General features: G+C 43.0%; 1 non-coding gene across 1 annotated transcript; it reads right to left on the reverse strand.

Annotated features, from left to right (window-relative positions):
• Positions 1-13,704: 13,704 nt before the first annotated feature.
• Positions 13,705-13,779, reverse strand: Trnas-uga. The gene has a single exon. It is a non-coding gene; the product is annotated as a tRNA-Ser (tRNA).
• Positions 13,780-20,258: the final 6,479 nt, after the last annotated feature.

Here is a 20,258-nt window from a genome sequence, read left to right on the forward strand (position 1 = left end):
TGTTTTGTTTGGTTTGTTTACTCTTTGTATACGAAAGTGTTCCTGTAATTTTAGGAGTTTTCTTTTCTTGTTGTTCACCCTAATAATTTTCATGTCCTGTTCATAAGGCATTCAGCAAAAGAAGTTCCATATTTCCAGGTTCTTATACGTTCTTTAAGTCTAATTTTTCTACCTCTCATCCCCAGATATAATGATTTGCAGCACTGGCATTTTAACTGGTGTACACACACTCCCTTGTTTTTGTCTGGTTTTTCTATTGGTGTCTGTAAATGCGAATGGATCATGTTTCTTTTCTGTATGCAGTGTGTAACCCTTGTTTGTTCAGTACATTTGCTAGTCTGTGTTTTGATTTGTGTCTGTATGTTTTACGACCACATTCGTAGACGACAGAAGAGAAATGGAGCGTCACTGGTTTGATGTGCTAGATTTATGAAGCATTTCTTTCGTAACATAGCATAAATTGAGTGTGATTTTTATGATGTTTTACTGTTTTCGTGAAATTTCGGTATTATATGAAATGCGGCCTAAAAGAATTTTTGATGGCCAGTTACGCTGATTACGAAATAATGACCAAATAATTGGATCCAGACGAAGTATCGTGTCTGTGTCTACCGACAGAGGTGTGCCGCACTGTGAAACTTAACGCTCCGTCACCCCTTGGAGAGCTCACAGCGAATGGTGTCGTGTCGCAGCGCGGCTGCGTTTGATGTCAGAGACTGCGAGGGGCGTCGACTGCTGGAATATATTGACGCTGCTGGGGGGTCGCGGGGAGCGTAAGGCCCTCGAAGATGTGTGTCACGTTTCCCGTAACACCCAGCCAGAGGGATTTGCCCGGAGATCTCGACGAATAATGCAGCGGGATGAACGTGTGGGAACAATGGAGTGATATACGAGTCACGTGGTCCGCTAGAATCGTAAAATTTTTATTGATAGTAGACTGCTATAGACCGCTCCTTTATTACGGACTGATCTGGTTTGCATCTCGCCACGTATCTTTCCTCTAGCAATGAAGTGAAACCCCATACCATTGTTCTGCAGAAACACGTAATGAAATCAGAAGGAAGCGTTAAAAGAGCCAATCATGATCCCATATCTTAAATATTTTGAAGTCCATCTTTTCTCATGAAATATGCCCGTAAATTGGAGTTAATCTATTATGTAACTTCTCATGGCAGAGCGTATGCACGGTATTAGCTAATGATTGTTACCTACAACATACAACAAATAATGGAAAGCGTCATACCTCAAATCGAAGTAGGAGAAAAATATAACCAGGAAAATATTAACTTGAAGTTAAATATATGAAAATTATGTGGTTTAATTCTCCACCTGGAATGGTATGTTTGCCCGCATCTCGTGGTCGTGCGGTAGCGTTCTCGCTTCCCACGCCCGGGTTCCCGGGTTCGATTCCCGGCGGGGTCAGGGATTTTCTCTGCCTCGTGATGGCTGGGTGTTGTGTGCTGTCCTTAGGTTAGTTAGGTTTAAGTAGTTCTAAGTTCTAGGGGACTGATGACCATAGATGTTAAGTCCCATAGTGCTCAGAGCAATTTGAACCATTTTGAACCAATGGTATGTTTGAAAATACACTTATTGTTGCACGATGTTTCTAAATTATTTGCATACAAATGTTTGTGAAAAGTTAAAACTAATAGTCCAGGTATTGGCACAGGTACACTTGCTTATAGTCCCCCTAACAAGTCTCAATGCCCAACTTTAAGCAGCATGTGTCACTAATTAACTCCTAGTGTTCTGAGGTTTACGTGGTACCAGTAATCTACAGGCGCATAAACTCGCTTTGAGGATGTTCCTCCGATGTTGCGAACAACACAAAGAAACAGTAGCTGTGTGGTGAAATTATACATTTTGTAGTACAGAGATGCTCATCAACAATAGAAAGGAAAATTACGAAACTGATTCTGAGAGATCCCATTTCAGAAGGTGCCAGAAAACATAAATACCCCAGTAAAGTACTGCAGACCTTATTTCCTTTACGAAAAATTCAAGTCACTGATGAGATGATGATTCATGCGTTACACGGTGGGTCTCTAGTGGTAAAGAAGCAAAACAAAAGTACCAGTCAACATTTAAATGTCGAGTCTTCATCCATGAATTCAACTCGTAACATTTGATAGGAATTATCTCTTATGTCACTAATGTCACACACAGATAATCTCGATTTCGATTTGTATATGTTGGATACAGATGGACGCAAACAAACAATCTAATTTATAATCAGACATAGTGAAGACGAAGTCCTCTTCAGCAGAATGACTGGAATCGTTAAGGTGTCCTATTCGGTAAAATACAGCATCCGAAGGAAACTGGACGAGAGCTTCAGTAAGTCTGGGATATTACTAAATTGCCATTTATTGTTACCATAATGGTGCCTAAGATTCCATTAAATTAGCATCTGAACAGACGCTGACCAAGCTTATCACACTTATGTTTCCATAAAATACATAGAGTCGAGTTGACCCTGCTTAAACTAGTGATGTATCAGTTGCCCGATCTACCAGCGTTAAGTCGCTTAAGGTTTTTTATTCGACACATCAGACAACAGATGGTAGAGCAAGGAAACAATTGTAAATCACTGAACCTGAGAATAACTCTGCTTGGACTTTCATTTCGGAAATCTTCCAACCTGGGCATGAATGAAATGGGATCGTGTGGAGGTCACCCAACTGTTCTTTTTCCGGACTTGGAAGATCCAGGAGTAACCTCCAGATGCCACTTCTCTTGGATAACACCAACTGTGACAGCGAATAGCCACATAACATGGAGCACTTACTGGACTGTCAACTGTGCCCGGCATCTTGCAAAGAAAAATACCTTCTTCTTGCGACACTGGGTGCTATTGAAGTTGCAAGATTTTGGTCAGCAGCAGTGTTGCTTAGTAATTATTTCTTTTATTTGTTAGTAGTAGTAATTGCCATGTAGTGTGTTTGTTTTCTGACTCGAATAAATAAATAATTCAACACAAACCTTATGTAGTTATTAATTCGGTAGAATTACTGAAATCATAATAAAAATGAACAATGCTACTCAAAAGGTCTTCTGGTTGCCTAGAAAGAAAGACAAAATTTATAATAAATCATCTCTGAGCAGAAGATAGTAGCATCATCGTCACCAGCTCTCTTTCTGGATCAATTTAGTAATTATATCCATCACCTTCAATTCGCTTCTTATTCTGTTTAAGCTTGATTGATTATATCAGTACTTTTTTAATGCAACCCAAATGTTATATCTCGTTGCATAACCACGAGTTTTTCATAGAAGGCCCTGGAGGAATGGTCAATCATCTATTGGACACATCGAGCTCACAGTACATAGATGCTGTAACTTCAGTATCTCAGATTTATCTATCTAAATAATAAAGGTGAAATGAGAAAATTAAATCTCTTATTTTCACATAGCCCTCACTTCAGTTTCACACAATGTGTTTGCTACTCCTTACAGTGTCACCTTCTTTCACTGATTCGACCATGGTGTTTGAAGACACGAAAGTTCTATAAACCCACCAAACTTCGCTCAAAGCTTTATCATCACAACATTTTGACTCCAAGACTAATTTCCTCCTTAATATGGCCAAAGCGAGAGATATATCTGGATATTTATTATTACCCATATAATTCTCAAATACCCTCTGTATACGTCAAAAGTGGGGAGTGATCACACTGGTTCCTCAACAATGTGCTGTACACACTGGTGGTAATAACTTACAGTAAAGTATGAACCTTTATTTTTATTTATTTCTGCACTGACGGCAATGCAAAGCACTACACCACGAAGTACCGGCCTAATGTTTGTCAAACTTTGTGGAGATGTTCACTACATAAAAGGTATTAAACGATTAGAGTTTTATTCTATTCGGTTCTGACGTCCATCATCAACCTTTGCAGGAGGTGTGAGCCACACGTGCAGGAATACCCTCTTGTGTTCGTTGTGGCGTGAAAAAAACAGCATTCGAATATCATCTTGAGAAATTTCTGACCGTGTCTGGAACACATACTGTGTCAGTTGATGAAGATTACTGGCGGAAGTTTGGTATAGAAATATGCGTGTGCATCTGCATCTACATACCCGTCTACAAACTGTACGGTGCGTGGCGGAGGGTACCCTGTACCACTGCTAGTCATTTCCTTTCCTGTTCCACACGCAAATAGAGCGCGGGAAAAACAACTATCTATCTGCCTTTGTATGAGTCCTAATTCCTTGTATCTTACCTCCGTGATTCTAACGGAAAATGTTTACTGGCGGCAGTAGAATCGTTCTGCAGTCGTCTTCAAATGCTGTTTCTCTAGTTTTTTCTCAAGAGTGTTATCCGAAAAGAACGTCGCCTTCCCTCCAGGGATTCCCATTTGAGTTTCCAGAGCATTCCCGTAATGCTTTTGCATTGATCGGATCTACAGGTAACAAATCTAGCAGCCCGATTCTGAATTGCTTCGATGTCCTCCCCCAACCCCACATGGTGATGATCCATAACAATGGAGCAGTCCTCAGAAATAAGTCTCACTAGAGTCCCATACGGTGTCTCCTTTACACGTGAACCACACTTTCCTAGAATCCTCCCAATAGACCAAAGTCGGCTATTCGCCTTTTCTATCACAATCCTCACACGCTCGTTCCATTTCACACCGCTTTGCAGCGTTACGCCCAGGTATTTAAACGACGTGAGTTTGTCAAGCACTACACTACTAATTCTGTATTCGAAAATTACGGGTTTGTTTTTCCTACTCATGCGCATTAACTTACATTTTCTACATTTAAAGCTAGCTGTTGTTCATCACATCAGCAATTTTGTCTAACCATCTTGAATCCTCCTACAGTTACTCAACTACGGCATCTTCTCGTACAGCACAGCATCATCAGCAAACAAGCGTAGAGTGCTGCCCACCCTGTCACCTAGATCGTTTATGTATACAGAAAATAACAGCAGTCCTATCACATACCCTTGGACACTCCTGATGGTACCCTTGGCTCCGATGAACACTCGCCGTCGAGGACAACGTACTGTGTTTTATTACCTAAGTCTTCCAACCACCCAAATATCTGGGAACCTATTCCATACGCTCGTACCTTCGTTAACAGTCTGCAGTGGGGCATCGTATCAAATTTTTTCGGAAACCTATCAATGTGGAATCTGACTTCTGCCGTTCATCATACGAGGGCTATTCAGAAAGTAAGGAACGACAGGTCGCGAAATGGAAACCACAGTGAAAATCAAAACTGTTTTATTTGCAACGGTTAGCTACGCCATCCGGCTACTTCTCTACACAGTCGCCGCTCAGACTGTAGCAGAGTTGTACCTACTTATCAATTCCCTCGTTATAGAAGTGCTTTTCGACAATCTTCATTGCCCCTACAAAGTGCCGCCGAGAATTCTCGTGTAGAACGAACCGCATGACAGTTATGTTATGTGAATTGCATAGCTTCAGGCGAAATCTTTCGCCAGGCTCTCATACTTGGCGAAGACGCTAATTTCCAGCCATCTTTACGTTCTCACTGTGAGCTCAGAACTGATAATAGTGACATGATGCGATCGATGGGCGTACTAGACATAGTGCCCAACGCATCTGTGCAAAGCTTCATCAGATTTTCACTGTATTTTCCACTTCGCGACCGATCGTTCCTTACTTTCCGAATACCCCACGTGGTTTGCAGTATATCATGTGAGAAACGGGCAAGTCTGAGTTTTGCACGAACGATTGTTTGTAAAGCCGTGCAGATTTGTGGACAGAAGCTTTTCGGTTTCACGGAAATTTACTATATCCGAACTGATAATATGTTCAAGAATTCTGCATGTTAGGGGTATTGGTCTGTAATTTTGCGGGTCCGTGCTTTTACCCATCTTACATACAGGAATCATCAGCGCTTTTTTCCACTCGCTTGGGAGTTTGCACTGAGTGAAAGATTCCCAATAAATGCAAGCTAAGTAAGGGACCAATGCCGTAGAGCACAGTTTGTAAAAAGAGTTGGAATGCCATCTGGTCGTAGCGTTTTATTTATTTTCAGCTCTTTCAGTTGCTGCTCTGCGTCGAGGATACTTTACTATATCGTTCATTTAGGGAGTCCGTGTAGTGGTCAAATGGCGCTATGTTTGTGCGATCCTCCTGCGTGAACGATTTCTTAAACGCGAAATTTAAAGCTTCTGCCTTCCTTTCGCTATCCTCTACTGTCACACCAGATCGGTCAACGAGTGACTAGATGGTAGCCTTAGACCTACTTAGCGATTTTACACAGGACCAGAATTTTTTCGGTTTGTCGGCCAGATCATTTTACTAAGGTATGATGGTGGTGGTTGTGTAAGTCGCGCAGGGATCTTTTTACATATGTACGAATCTCTACTAATGCTTATCTGTTGTCATTTGTACGTTCCGTTATGAACCGAGAGTGCTACAGCGTTCGCTATCCTCAGTACTTCCAAAATTTCGTTATTAAACCACGCTGGTTCTTTTCCGTAGTTAATCCAGATACTAGGTACATTTTTCAACAGAGCACGAGTTACAGTCTGTTTGAAATTTGCGTGTAATTCCATTGTATCAAAAATCTCTCAGACAAATCCGGGGACGGGCAGGCCAGTCAAGTATCCGTGCAAGGCGATAGTGGTGTAAGCTGCAATGTGGAGTCTTCCATTATACTGCTAGAGTAAGCCATATGTTACCCCGCACATGAAGGGTATGGCACTAATGTTTACCGTCGTTGACACACACTGGTTAGCATTCAGCCTCCGTCGGTCGCTGTGGCCTGCGGTTCTAGGCGCTTCAGTCCGGAACCGCGCTTCTGCTACGGTCGTAGGTTCGAATCCTGCCTCGGGCATGGATGTGTGTGATTTCCTTAGGTTAGTTAAAGTAGTTCTAAGTCTAGGGGACTGATGACCTCAGATGATAAGTTCAGATGATAAGCCATTTGAACCATGCAGCCTCCCTTCAATGATTACCAAAACGGTCTTGTTCTCATATGTAATAGGTCCCCACACCAGCAATCCACGAGTTGGAGAGGTATGGGTTTAAGAACACGTTCGCGTCGATCTGGCCACACATACGGAAGCGATACTCTTCTTCGCTCAACAACGCAAAATGCGTCTCCCAGTTGACTCTGGCTTCACACCATGGACGTCCCGGTTGTCTGTGGTATGGCGTCAATATGGAGACACACAGCGTTTAATTTCAAAAATTTTAGGTGCTGGAACGCATCTCTCTTTAACCATACGACCACGTCACCACCCCGCCACCCCCGCTCCCAGCCATAAAAATCAAATTTCGGCTTTTGAAAAGTTTGTGATAAAACTTGCAATGAGGAGTCATTTTTTTAATTTTTTTTACAAAGTACTCTTCTGAAATAACGGTGTCCAAACATAATTTCTCATAACTAAAACAAGAGTTAGTATGGACAACAGTTGGCACCGTCTGTCCCCGTAACAGTGTCACGTTGTTCCCTAGTTCTGCTTGATACATAGATGCACAGGTTGGTAGTCTTCGTCACTTTGACGTCGTGTGTTCAACTGCCATAACGTTCAAGCAGCGATCACAATTTCGGACCGAAGGTCAACTTATCTTGGGTACATCGTAAACACGCGCGAGCTCGCGCGCGCACTCTCTCTCTCTCTCTCTCTCTCTCTCTCACACACACACACACACACACACACACACAGTACCTCGTCCCATACCTCTGCCCATTGCGTCACGTTGGTCACTCACCGTGACGTTCACTGGTGTCGGTGAAGCGGCAATTTATAGTTACGTTGCGATTGCGATTTAATACACGTATTCTATTTTACAGCTCCGGTGCCGACTTCTTCTAGTGACAAAAAAAAAGTTTCCGTAAGTTCATGGTACCTGTAACCTCTGCCTGGAGATCAGCTGTTTTCGTCTGTTTATTTGTCAGTCAGTCGAGCAATCTCACGATTTTGTCGCTTAGTAGTTCTTCCGGAAGCACTCACCCTGCTCCTCTTCATACACTGTTATCATCAGTCCATCTTCTCACAATTCGTTCTGGAATCATTATACTACAGTCAGTTGTTTGCGAGGTTTATCAGTATGGTGCTTCCATGCTCCTCACGCCGTGATTCGCCCGTTCTCAAAGCTCGAAATATGGCAATAAGCAGCACGTACACGTCCTCCAGGCATCCTGTTTAGCGATCGTCACTCGAAAAGTTGCAGTAACGTCGAACAGAACGAATAGCTATAACGTACTCACATCATTATTTATCTATACGAATAACAATTTTCTGTATTGAAAGTAAGTTCACACAAAAGCGAAATTTTAAACGAGAAATCCCATATGCATGGAAACACTGGAGAATCAGGTTTTCATAGCATAACATTTCCCATTTACGTGTGCTCCTAGTTCCGACCGTATCGCTCTGAATGTCGTAATACTGACCTCTGTACCCGAACTGTGTAACTGTAATGCAAATATTAGATTATGTAGTTGTAAGTTGTTTGTAGATAATAATCAAATGTCGATATTGTTAATACAGACAATAGACAGAAATCCGCGGGAACGTACATAACCAAATACAGTGGTCCGTGTTATGTAATCTGTGGTGTCACCGCCAGACACCACACTTGCTAGGTGGTAGCTTTAAATCGGCCGCGGTCCATTAGTACATGTCGGACCCGCGTGTCGCCTCTGTCAGTGATCGCAGACCGAGAGCCACCACACGGCAGGTCTCGAGAGACTTACTAGCACTCGCCCCAGTTGTACGGACGACTTAGCTAGCGATGCAACACTGACGAAGCCTCGCTTATTTGCAGAGAAGATAGTTAGAATAGCCTTCAGCTAAGTCAATGGCTACGACCTAGCAAGGCGCCATTAACAGTTGCTATTATTTATACCGTACCGTCAAGAACGATGTATACAAATGATGGATTAAAGTTAAGTATTCCAGCAGCTACGTACTTTTCTTTATAGCATTCATTACGTATCCCGTTTCAGACCTCACGCCAGCCTGCGTGAGTTTAAGCGCGTGCCTTTCGGTTACCCGTCACTGTGGATTGGCTGTCTTGCCAGTCCACTACATAATCAAGCCTGATGCACATTCTGAAATCTTCGATACTAACTTCATTTATAGGTATGAAAATGTTTTCTCTAAAAATCATTATTTCGTGCATTTTGAAACTTCAACATTAACATCTGTGAACTTAACTTTCACAAAGTTTTTCTAAACTATGTGTTCCGGCTTAACGACAAGCGCCGGCATGACGATGAAGCACGGACGAGCAGGCAGGGCTGTGACACGACGTCAGCCAATAGCACGCTGACTAGGACTACACCGAGGCAGGAGCGGCCTCTACACGAAGAGAATACAGGCCTAAGCGCCGCTTAGCCGCGGCCAGTTTTGGCGACGACCCGTCATACGCTCTAGCAGTTTGACTTATGAGCTGTATTGTTTTGCTTGCATTGAAATTGTATGTACCGAAGGACATTGATTATTTGCATATCGGCATTTTGTTGCGACACACCTTTGTGAATACGCAAAGTTAAGTATTGTCTATTTAACTTACTGTAATAACCTCCATCAATATGATTTGCTTGAATTGTTGTCTAGCGATCCGAGAAAACAGCTTCCTAGGCACACTATATTAGCCGAGTGGGCAGGATACAAAACTGTGTCCAATCGATACAGTGTCTTTGAGAACGATATGAATCAAATGGTTCAAATGGCTCTGAGCACTATGGTACTCAACTTCTGAGGTCATCAGTCCCCTAGAACTTAGAACTACTTAAACCTAACTAACCAAGGACATCACACACATCCATGCCCGAGGCAGGATTCGAACCTGCGACCGTAGCGGTCCAGACTGTAGCACCTAGAACCGCTCGGCCACTCTGGTCGGCCGATATGAAACGTTTAACCTCTGACCTCAAATGTAATTTTTGTCGTTCTTCTTGTTCGCGCTTGGCGGAATGTTGTGACATGTTGTCACGCTTAATAGTGCTGTACAAAGGAGACATGCTTAGTAAGAGTTAGTGGCTCGACGGAGCGAATGGATGTTAAATGTTGACAGTCTGGTATTTGAAGAGTTGAAAATGCAAAAGTTAAAAGTGTAGACATTTTATTTCATTTCGTAGTCTGTGATTCATTTCAACATTCACAACCGGAGTACGGAGAGGGTGCATAACTAGGTATACCATAGGCATTATTTTTATTGTTACTTTGTATTATAGAAAATAGGTTGGTAATGAAATGGTACTGAAAAATGTATATAGAAAATTACTGAAAATAGGTTTGGGACGTCACAATAAGTGCAATGTCTTGAATGTTAAATGTCTTAAGTGCTCAAACTGCCGGTCTTCAGCATTAACGTATTTCTGTATATGGTTTGTACCCCGAAGTACACTTCGTCACAAAGATTTTTATTGTTACGAATGTCTTTGTATGCTTTTCCTATGAACTGACGAATGTCGTGAACAGTGCGTGGTTTTCTTGCAAAGATTTTATCTCTGGTAATACCCCAAAAGAAACAGTCCCTTAAAGTACGGTCCTGTGATAGTGGCGGCATTCAAATGGCCCTCGTCGGCCGCTCTACGTATTGGGTAATTCGTCAACAACACTCTTTCCGATTTACGCCATCACCTTGGATTTCTTGATTCAAAAGAATCTCGAAGATTTCTAAATGGCGATCTGAATCATCCTCTGCTAATCCATGAATTACCTTGGCCGATACGCTTGCCAAAGTAAACATTGCATTAGACGGTCCAAGATTCTACTGGAAATGTCCAACTCAACACAGGATTTCTTTGGTCTCTGGATAAAGGCCTTCTCAGCTAACATTTCATTTGCATGTGTCACTCACTGGTCGACCGTTCTTTGGTGCATTATTACAGATAGACGTAGCTCGATCAAATTTGTCTCGCAGCCTGTAAATTTATAGCCTACTTGTTGGAGGTATGTCGAATTCTTCGGTCCATTTCTGTCGCAACTGTTCGGTATTCTGTCTTCCAGTGTTGTTCAATTATTCACTTCCGTTGGTCGTTGCTTAAGTTACCAGTCATGATTATCGAAATATCTGAAAAAATTGAAAAACGCTCTTAGAACAGATAAAAATACAATATACCCACTGTGTACTTACTTGTACACCACCACCCCCTGGCCGGTATATTCTTCGCACAATGGAGATCTGCGGCAATCATCTACTCCTGATAAGAAGGCCTTCTCCATCCTAGGATGAGAACTGGCGTGTGTGAATGTGCAGGAGGAAAAAGAGCGATGGGCTTACCGTCTCCAGAGGTCCATTGGCTCACATTAATCACGCCTACGATTGCTGCATAAATGCACGCTCCGTCGCTACAACAGAGCAATTGGTGCCGATAGCAACATGTGCACTGCATCTAACATGGTAAAACATCTAACGAGTTTTGATAGAACATGTATAAAAGCAGATCGTCCAAGGAAAATACACTTTGAACTGAAAAATATCTACAAATTTCCCTTTTATACGAGCGTCAGGGACCTTTATTTCGTTCAGTTTGAAAATCTGTTCCCCGATGCTTAATTATAAAGTAGCAGTTATCGTTAAAACGCTGTGCAATTAAATTATACTGAAGCCACCTGCGCAGACTCAGATAACCCGATAATTTGTTTAATCTGTTTTGTATGCTTCAGTGCACCTGATCAGCATTATTAAATTTGTTTGTGTAAAACTGGGAACCGAAGCGAAATAGCCACGACTGAGATGTTATTAACTGTTAGCAATGTTGTTTATTATTATTTCTAGTTTGATATGCATCTGTATGAATGTTGTACGATTCACTCCCACGTATCAGCACGCATGAAGTGTTTTCTATTTTTTCCCTCTTGCTACACCTAAAGTGTTGAGAGTCACCTGGTGTTACCTCGACTGATTATTGCTAACAAGGTGTTCTGCTATTTTTTACTGTTATTATGTCTCTTTTCCTGTCATATTATTATTAAAGCATTATGTTTCGTGGAACTCTTTTCGGGACAAGATGAGTTTTTTAATTGATAGAATCCATATACTCAGTGGAGGAAAAGTAACATCTGGTGTGCCTCAGGGAATCATAGAAGACCTCTAATGTCAGCAATACATATAAATGGCTGATAAGATAGGTTCAGCAACGTTATCACACTGTTTGATGGCGATGGTATTGTCTGAAGCAAATCACCGTCTCTGGGTGATCGTAATCAAATGCAGAAAGAGTTTGACAGAATTTAAAGTTGGTCCAACAAGTGGTTGCTCCATTTAAATGTTGGTTAATTTGTGACAACGCCTGTAACAATGGCAAAGAACTCGAGAGTATCTGATTACAATATTTATTGGGAACATCTCGAGCACATCAATTCTCAGAAGGATTTAGTAATAATACTAAGAAATGATATGATATGGGACGGACTTCTAAAATGATTACTTGAGGAGGCGAATAGAATAATTTCTAGATATTTAGGAAAGGTTCTGGGGAAGTGCAGCGCATCTTGTAACCTTCCACCCGGTATGTTATGCTAATTTTTAGCTTAAACAGTTTTCTTTTGGTGATCCGACATGGGTAAAGGACGGTTAAGGGAGAGAATATGCTTCGAATGAAATCTGAACATGTTGCCGAAGACGAAAATGTTATTCATTTCTCTGCGAATACCAGAGTTCTTAAATTTTAAGTGAAAAATGATGCTTTGAAAAGATGATAGTACCATATGCATCGTTTATTGAGTTCACAAGTCACACACTTTCTAAGTATGACTAGATCCCGACCATGCTCGTGCTAGAAGTTAAATTTAGCTCCACTTTGACACTGAAGAATGGTGTAGTACATAACTGTTAAATTGACCTATGTAGTTGTGTCAGCGGAACTACACATCAGAATATTGTGATATGCAACTGTGGTCTACTTAAATAGGTAACTGGTGGAGAGAGTTGGGAGGGGGGGATATAGGGGAAAGATAGGAGTGGGGAGGGAGATTTGAGAGTGGAAAGAAGGCAGGGAGGGGCTGTGAGAGGGATGTCATGAGCATAACGAACTTATATTCGACGAAACATTATAGTGCCTTGCGTAAGAAAGAAAATTGTAAAAAGTAAAATACGTAAAAATTTATTGTCAAAATAAAAAGTAAAATAATAATAATAATTATTATTATTGAAACTTCATGAAAGATTAAAACCGTGTGGCAAACAGAGATTCGAAATCGGGACTGTTGCCTTCTCTACTGACTGAGCTACCGAAGTACGTCTCGCGAGCTGTCCTCACCGTACCTCATCTTCTACCTTCCAAACTTCAGAGTTCTGCGAAATTTGCGGGACTAGCTAACCTGGAAGAAAGGATGTTGCGGAGACATGGCTTAGCCACAGCCTAGGGAATGTTTGCACAATGAAATTTTCTCTCTGATTGAGTGAAAAACTTTATACTGGATAACAATAATTATTAAAACAAATCGTAAAATTATGTAAAAATTATCGTTAAAATATTAAGAGTGTAGCAGAAGTGTAATCTGTAAAATGTATAAAATAGTAAAATTATAAAAGTGGAAATATTCAAATAATAATATAGCCCACCAAAGTCTGCTGCTTATTAAGAATGACGACACCTATTTAGCCGCTGCTTTAGTATGTAATCAAGCGCGCCCTCCGTGGATAATCCGATTAAAACACTCACTGTTGTACTACTATACGATGGAATACCTCAAAATCTGTATTCAACGACATTTGCCAACTGTACGTATATTGAAACTTCCTGGCAGATTAAAACTGTGTGCCGGACCGAGACTCGAACTCGGGACCTTTGCCTTTCACGGGCAAGTGCTCTACCAACTGAGCTACCCAAGCACGACTCATGACCCGTCCTCACAGCTTTACTTCCGCTCAGTTGGTAGAGCACTTGCCCACGAAAGGCAAAGGTCCCGAGTTCGAGTCTCGGTCCGGCACACAGTTTTAATCTGCCAGGAAGTTTCATATCAGCCCACACTCCGCTGCAGAGTGAAAATCTCATTCTGTACGTATATTACTTTTGGTGCGAGTCGTTCGAAGCGAAACCTGAACAGCGTCTGATGTCGCCCCGCGTGAAGGGTACGTCAGCAACAGTGCTTGGACGTTGTTGAAGGAAACAGAAAGATAGCCACCTGTCGGAACAGACATGCTCAGCTACGAACGTTCCACAGAACCAACGATGTCTACATCTACATCTACATTTATACTCCGCAAGCCACCCAACGGTGTGTGGCGGAGGGCACTTTACGTACCACTGTCATTACCTCCCTTTCCTGTTCCAGTCGCGTATGGTTCGCGGGAAGAACGGCTGTCTGAAAGCCTCCGTGCGCGCTCTAATCTCTCTAATTTTACATTCGTGATCTCCTCGGGAGGTATAAGTAGGGGGAAGCAATATATTCGATACCCCATCCAGAAACGCAGCCTCTCGAAACCTGGCGAGCAATCTACACCGCGATGCAGAGCGCCTCTCTTGCAGAGTCTGCCACTTGAGTTTATTAAACATCTCCGTAACGCTATCACGGTTACCAAATAACCCTGTGACGAAACGCGCCGCTCTTCTTTGGATCTTCTCTATCTCCTCCATCAAACCGATCTGGTACGGATCCCACACTGATGAGCAATACTCAAGTATAGGTCGAACGAGTGTTTTGTAAGCCACCTCCTTTGTAGATGGACTACATTTTCTAAGCACTCTCCCAATGAATCTCAACCTGGTACCCGCCTTACCAACAATTAACATGTACAACTGACTACCTGTTACTCAGAACGCTAATTCGACCGAGTCTAGACAACTACTCTAATATCTGAATTCTTTTATGTTTTATCAAGAAGACATAACAACACACATCGAAACAAATCGGAGACAGGCTGCCTTGATCGCAATAGACCGGTATAGCCAATACAAAAGTGTAAGAAAAGTGCTAGGGGGTAATTGTGCCATTGGAAGAATCTCGCGTAAGAACAATGAGAATGCGGGTTTTATATGTAGAGGCTGACTTTTTCATGTTCCATTCTGTTCAATCTGGTAATATACTCTTGGAAAAGCTGAAAGCTAATCTCGAGCACACTCAGTCCTGCTGCCGTTAGTAAATTATAGTAATCTTATCTCTTCGCGACTAGCCCTCCTCCTCCTCCTTCTTTCTTCAAGTGTCGGCATTTCCTTCTTACGTCTTCTTGTTAGATGCCTCTACTGTCTGTGGTTAGTTTCTACTTTCTATTTCATCTCTCCACCTCTTTCTTGTTTTACCTACTGATCTTCGCCCTATTAGTCGATAAATTATTATTTTCGCTATTCAACGGGTATTTTCATTCAGTCTTTAAACACAACTTTCCATTTGTTCTTATACGCCTTGATCTCTTCGTTAATGTTTTCAAGTTCTTGTCTGATTTTTTTTTTGTTTTTTTTGTTTATCATACCAGGTAATCTATATTGGGTTGCTCTTTTGTGACTTGTCCATGGCATTTATTCAATTTAGCAAATCCAGTGTTATTTAGGGTAATTCATCATAGGGCTACTCAGCGGTACGATTAATATTGAAGTGTCTCTGTGTATTGTATATTTCTTAAAAGTGTACGCACTAGTAGCGAATGGCAGCTCACTGTACGCCGCACTTATAACGGGTATGTATTAAAGGCAGATAATGATTTCAGTGATAGACAACATAAGGCAGTCTCGAGAGGCATTCATCAAAATTAAATGAAGCGTCCAGTTATAACGTTCAGGAGAGCCTGTGTACTTCCGGACGGATGAATTCTGCAGCAGTGGCCGGCCATCCGCGCTGCAGACGTCCTGGAGACCACGGCAGCGGGCAAACCCGGCAGCGGCCCCGCTAGCGGCGGTGGCGTATTGATTGGCTCGCCCGGACATTGACATCTCCAGGGACCACAGCTGGAGGACGCCGCGCCAAGCCACTGAAGTAGTCACGTGATCAAGGTGCGAAGGCGCGTCCAATTATCTGATGGCGCCGCAAATCTCCACCCGCGAGACCATCCACCCTCAACACAGCTATTATCACAGTGGCGACCACCCGTCATTACGAACACCGCTATAGATGTGGTGCATCCTTTCATCCTGTTACCTTTCGAGTTGTTTATAACAGCTCAGAATTAAAAGGAGTCCCCAGTTACAGTTAGCTCAAAGATTGTTTTGTGTATTCGAGTATAATCTAAGCAATAAAAATCCGCTAGGTTATGACGACACGTGAGCAAGAGAGAACTCCTGCCTGGAAATACATACACTACTGGCCATTAAAATCGCTTCACCACGAAGATGGCGTGCTATAGACGCGAAATTTAACAGACAGGGAGAAGATGCTGTGATATGCAAATGATTAGCTTTTCTGAGCATTCACACAACGTTGGCGCCGGTGGCGACACCTAAAACGTGCTGGCATGAGGAAAGTTTCCAACCGATTTCTCATACACAAACAGCAGATGACCGGCGTTCCCTGGTGAAACGTTGTTTTAATGCCTCGTGTAAGGAGGAGAAATGCGTGCCATCACGTTTCCGACTTTGGTAAAGGTCGGATTGTAGCCTATCGCGATTGCGGTTTATCGTATCGCGACGTTGCTGCTCGCGTTGGTCGAGATCCAATGACTGTTAGCAGAATATGGAATCGGTGTGTTCAGGAGGGTAATACGTCTCGATCCCTGTGTCAACAGATGGGGACGTTTCCAAGACAACAACCATCTGCACGAACAGTTCGACGACGTTTGCAGCAGCATGGACTATCAGCTCGGAGACCATGGCTGCGGTTACCCCTGACGCTGCATCACAGACAGGAGCGCATGCGATGGTGTACTCAACGACGAAACTGGGTGCACGAATGGCAAAACGTCATTTTTTCGGATGAATCCAGGTTCTGTTTACAGAATCATGATGGTCGCATCCGTGTTTGGCGACATCGCAGTGAACGCACATTAGAAGCGTGTATTCGTCATCGCCGTATTGGTGTATCACGTGGCGTGATGGTATGGGGTGCCATTGGTTACACATCTCGGTCACCTCTTGTTCGCACTGACGGCCCTTTGAACAGTGGACGTTACATTTCAGATGTGTTACGACCCGTGGCTCTACCATTCATTCGATCCCTGCGAAACCCTACATTTCAGCACGATAATGCACGACCGCATGTTGCAGGTCCTGTACGGACCTTTCTGGATACAGAAAATGTTCGACTGCTGCCCTGGCCAGCACATTCTCCACATCTCTCACCAATTGAAAAATTCTGGTCAATAGTGGACGAGCAACTGGCTCTTCACAATACGCCAGTCAGTACTCTTGATGAACTGTTGTATCGTGTTGAAGCTGCATGGACAGCTGTTCCTGTACACACTATCCAAGCTCTGTTTGACTCAATGCCCAGGCGTATCAAGGCCGTTATTACGGCCAGAGGTCGTTGTTCTGGGTACTAATTTCTCAGGATGTATGCACCCAAATTGCGTGAAAATGTAATCACATGTCAGTTCTAGTATAATATATTTGTCCAATGAATACCCTTTTATCATCTGCATTTCTTTTTGGTGTAGCAATTTTAATGGCCAGTGGTGTAGTTTCGATAGAAATATTGCCAAAACTAACTAGATATTAATAGAAATGCGATATAGACATTTGTAGTGTCTAAAGTGATGGTTGTCTACTACGCATCGAACTGGCAGCGTCTGACGAAGAAACAGGGAAGTTTAGGGTTTAACGTCCAATGAACTGGGCAAAAGTGGTGAAGGATTCGGCCCTGCTCGTTAGTAAAGAACAATCCCAGGATTTGCCTTATGTGATTGAAGAAAATCACGGAAAACAGTCTGTGGATGGCCGGACGGAGCTTTGAGTTGCCTCTCTCCAGAATGTGAATCCAGTGTCATACCATGCGCCTACTACCTTGGTCTGATAAGGGCTGGTATGTCTCCCTTATGTACCGGCCGGAGTAAAAGGCGGATCTCAGTCAACCAAATCTCGTGCTGCGTCTCACACACCCGTCAACACATGAGGACAGAACGAGATGTTGTCGAAATATAGCGTAGCTTATATTGTCGACTATGGCTGGACGCCAAGGAACGAGTCTAGTAGCGCAGAAATTCGTTCAAAGATAATCGTAGCTTAACAATCATAAATGTACATGTTTCTAGTTCACATAGTCTTTCCTTCTTTTCCCGGTTTCAGGAAAACCATTGCAAAGGATGTACTACTTTTTATAAAATTCTTAGGCGTTGTAGATCGAATCTTAATGTACAATGATGTACCACAGTTCAAGAAGGTGTTACGAAGCATTCAGATTCGCCAATCGATATACGACCTTATGACGCATTTTATTTACGATCATTGTAAGGATTTATAGTAATAGGACTTATTAAAATGAAATTTATTTCAAAGATTAGTGACATGACAATTACAAATGATAAGAATTACAGACTTCCACATGCAATTTCGCTGCTCGAATTCAGTACGGAGTGAAGCCGTAACTTGCTGCCATCAGTGCTCCTGGGGAAAACACAGCCACGCGCTTTCTATGTGTGGTCACAAAGCATCGAGAGTAGTTGGAGGAGGACCAAAACGAACAGGTTGTCCACCGATCATATCCCAGACATGTTCGATGGGTGACATGTCAAGCGAAAGTGCAGGCGAAGGAATTAACGGTGCACGTCGTTCTTCGAAGAAGGCTTGCACGTTCCTCGCCGTATGTTGCCGGGCATTGTCCTGCTGTAAAGAGGCATGTGGAGTTTCCTGCAGGAGGGGCAGTGCCTTGGGCGCTAAAGCCTCTTATCGGTTGCTATCAGATTACCCTCAGTACGTAGGAGGCGCCCGAAATCATCACCCTTGGCGTTTGTCCGCAATGCCGCTCAACGGTGCTGTCTGCGGGATTACGTCCGTCACGGTGGCGTCTAATACGTTCGCAGCCACCAACCGTAGGCCGAGATGAAAAGGAAAGGTCCGAAAAAATTACATTCTGCCACTCAGCTATTGCAGTCTGAAGCGATGCTGTTTTCTGGTCAGTGGGAGCCGATGCAACGGCATACGTGCCAGAAGTCTAGCCTCAACAGACGGCGTCGAACCGTTGACGTAGACATTCCACGTCCGTTCCAATGCTCCAGCATCGATGCAATGCTATGGACGAAGCTGTTCTGTCGGCAACGGCCATGCGGACAAGATGGCGGTCATCCGGCGCTTTAGTCACATTGTGTGATCCAGGGTCTCTGTGTTTACGACCCTCTTCAGTGCTTCTACACACGCATGGATGTCAAAGCAGCACGCCCTGTACGAACATCAGTGTCACAGTACAACATAACCTTTATTCAGGGAAAAGTACGAGGGTAATCCCAAAAGTAAGTTCTCCAATTTTTTTTATAAGTACAGAACTCTGTTTGTGTGACAGTTGGTCACACTGTTATGAAGAGTGCTTTACGCGCTGTGTGTAAACATGCGCACGCCGCGCTGGGGCGTGGCAGCCGTTGAGAATGGAGCTCCCGTTGGATGTTACCGCCAAGTGCGAATTACGAACAGTTATTCGGTTTTTGAACGCAGAGGGTGCTTCGGCGATCGAAATCCATCGCCAATTGAGGGAAGTGTATGGCGAGTCGTGCATGGACGTCAAAAACGTTCGTAAGTGGCGTAGAGAGCTTGCAGCTGGACGGACCGAAATTCACGACAAACAAAGAAGCGGGAGACCATCAATTTCTGAGGAGACGATGTTGAAGTTTGAGCAAAGCATGAGTGAAGATCGGCGGATCACCCTGGATCATTTCTGCACGTTGGCTCCTGAGGTTTCACGAAGCACCGTGTAATGTCCCCACAGAAAATACCCTCTACCACGCACCAATTAATTATTGTCAATCAAACCATTCACATTCATTCACTTTGGAAAAGTATCTGATCTGATTTTCTCGTAACATATGCGGCGACAGCTCGACGACGCCAAAGTATTTTCTAGTGCGTTTATTCTTTGAAATAACAGAGATGCATATATGCATTCTCCATGGTTGTTAGAGAGGGGTAACTAGGACAGCTTCTGGAGTATCTGTTGAGTGATTGACGTGTTCCTGAGAGATACATATTCTGCTTTTCTTCTCCCTAAAGCGAGCCAATTAACATTTGTGCCGCTAGCGGTTTGTTTGAAGAGAAAGAGACTGTAAACGGAAAATAATTAAGACGTGGAATCACCGGAGATCTGGACATGTAATGGATATGGATTTAATACACAATTTCCTTCATAAATGAGGTTTGTGACTTGTTTGTTCTGGAATGAATGAACGAATGCGTTTTTTCTGAATCATTTGATGATCACGTTGACTATGTAATTAGTGGGGAAGTTTCAGCTGTGTCGAAGA

This window comes from Schistocerca americana, chromosome 3, assembly GCF_021461395.2.
Source record: "Schistocerca americana isolate TAMUIC-IGC-003095 chromosome 3, iqSchAmer2.1, whole genome shotgun sequence".
In the NCBI taxonomy this organism is placed as follows: Eukaryota; Metazoa; Arthropoda; class Insecta; order Orthoptera; family Acrididae; genus Schistocerca; species Schistocerca americana.